The sequence below is a fragment of the Salvelinus namaycush genome, chromosome 4 (genome assembly GCF_016432855.1).
Source record: "Salvelinus namaycush isolate Seneca chromosome 4, SaNama_1.0, whole genome shotgun sequence".
Taxonomy (NCBI): Eukaryota; Metazoa; Chordata; class Actinopteri; order Salmoniformes; family Salmonidae; genus Salvelinus; species Salvelinus namaycush.
The window spans coordinates 73,852,361-73,854,792 of NC_052310.1; the positions used below are offsets into that span (position 1 = coordinate 73,852,361).

General features: G+C 43.8%; 1 long non-coding RNA gene across 1 annotated transcript; it reads left to right on the forward strand.

Annotated features, from left to right (window-relative positions):
• The first annotated feature begins 311 nt into the window (after positions 1-311).
• Positions 312-2,037, forward strand: LOC120045721. Its single transcript, XR_005476748.1, has 3 exons — positions 312-463; positions 1,321-1,484; positions 1,991-2,037. It is a non-coding gene; the product is annotated as an uncharacterized LOC120045721 (long non-coding RNA).
• The last annotated feature ends 395 nt before the right edge of the window (positions 2,038-2,432 follow it).

The following is a 2,432-nucleotide window of genomic DNA, read 5'->3' on the forward strand; positions in this document are numbered from 1 at the left end:
CAGAAAAAGCGGGCAACCTTCTCGCTAGCCATGATTGGCTGAGATAATGAGTTGGCTGGAGATGCCAAGATGAGTTTGGATTGGTCTATAATATAACACACATCTTTCTATTGGAGTTGGTCAGTATGTTTAGGTAATTGTGTCGAACTCGGCTTTAAAAAAAAATGTAATCGTGTAGTAAATCTGCATAAACCTAATGTCAAGTTAAAGTGTACTGTTAGCTAGCTCGCTAGCTAACATTAGCTGGCTCGCTAGCTAACATTAGCTGGCTCGCTAGCTAACATTAGCTGGCTCGCTAGCTAACGTTATGTGTATGCTCTCCACTTTCTGGATGACCAAGTTTTGAAATCAGTGGAATTCGAGTATGATAGCTAAGGAGATGGAGAAAACACCAGTCTGGAATACATCGTCAAACTAAGGCATGGCATCAGACAGGAGACGCGTCCAACCATGATGTATACTGGTAAGATTTTCAGATATTACACTTTTCTAATTTTGACAAAAAGTGGTTTCATTTCAAGTGTACTGTTAGCTAGCTAACGTTAGCTGGCTGGGTCGCTAGCTAACGTTATGTGTATGATCTTATTCTTCCTATCTCAGACACATTTTCTTGACTAGTTATAGCCATAGAACCTGGTTGAATAGCTACCTGCAGATTCATGCAGGGTAGCAACGTCATGAGTTGTGATTATGGTCCATTGTTTAGCTAGCTAGCTACATGTCTTAACAAAAGACTCAACACTAATGTTGACAGTATTTTAATTTAAAGTTAAAGTGTACTGTTAGCTAGCTAGCTAACGTTAACTGGCTGGCTCGCTAACTAACGTTACGTCATGTTGGTATTCATTGTTTACCTAGCTAGCTATCTAGCTACATTTCTTAACCAAGACTCTCGTCTTAGTGTGCCAGAGCACAGAATAACTGATGCATTTTTGAACCCTCAACCCCCGTTGAATATGTCCTGTGTCGAAGAGTAATTCAGTTGTTGACAGCAGCACAGTTATAGTCACCAACGCTCTGGATAACATGAAAAAAGCCTAACCAGCTCTGCTAGGGTGAGTAAAAGGGTCAGAGTGGGGTCTTCTCTCATTATGTGTCTGGAAGTAGCTAGCCAATGTTAGCTTGGGTGCTTGACTGTAGTTGTGAGGTCAGAGCTTTCGGAACAACCCTACTTATTGGCCAGAGCGTCCAGTGTGCACTCTGAACACGAAACCACAGATAGAGTGATAGGGTGAGTAATGTTCAGTGAGCTGTTCTCTCTCTCTCTATCTCTCTCTCTATTTCTCTCTCTCTTTCTCTCTTTCTCTCTCTCTCTTTTAGATGTCTGGAAGTAACTGGCAAGTTAGTACAGAACGGTTGGATCAACCCTTAAAGAGATGGGTGGGGCTAAGACTTAAGAGGGTGTGAACAATGCTGAATGGGTGTAGACAAAGCAGGGCTCTCCAACAGTGGTACCAAAACATGGAAAGACGGTTTTCTCAAAAGTAAGTTTACAAGTTGATTAACTTTCAAAGCAGAATTACTTTCCCATTGTTTCCTCAAATGCGGTGTATGATATACCATTTTGTAGCTCTGAGTCTTTACTTTTATCCAATGTAATAACCAGAAATTCAAATGTTGCTACATAAGACCGAATCCAGCTGGTGAGTCACATATATTTTGATTTTTTTAACACTTTTTTTGGTGTTAAAAAAGTGGACAGGACACTAGTCTATCTGTTTCTGTAGTGAGACAGCTTCATGTGGAGAACACCCCTGGACAGGACACTAGTCCATCTCCTGTTTCTGTAGTGAGACAGCTTGATGTGGAGAACACCCCTGGACAGGACACTAGTCCATCTCCTGTTTCTGTAGTGAGACAGCTTGATGTGGAGAACACCCCTGGACAGGACACTAGTCCATCTCCTGTTTCTGTAGTGAGACAGCTTGATGTGCTGTCACAGTTACCAGCCCTTTCAAGCTTAACATCCTTATCATTTATCGCCCTCCAGGTTCCCTCGGAGAGTTCATCAATGAGCTTGATGCCTTGATAAGCTCCTTTCCTGAGGACGGCTCACCTCTCACAGTTCTGGGTGACTTTAACCTCCCCACGTCTACCTTTGACTCATTCCTCTCTGCCTCCTTCTTTCCACTCCTCTCCTCTTTTGACCTCACCCTCTCACCTTCCCCCCCTACTCACAAGGCAGGCAATACGCTTGACCTCATCTTTACTAGATGCTGTTCTTCCACTAACCTCATTGCAACTCCCCTCCAAGTCTCCGACCACTACCTTGTATCCTTTTCCCTCTCGCTCTCATCCAACACTTCCCACACTGCCCCTACTCGGATGGTATCGCGCCGTCCCAACCTCCGCTCTCTCTCCCCCGCTACTCTCTCCTCTTCCATCCTATCATCTCTTCCCTCTGCTCAAACCTTCTCCAACCTATCTCCTGA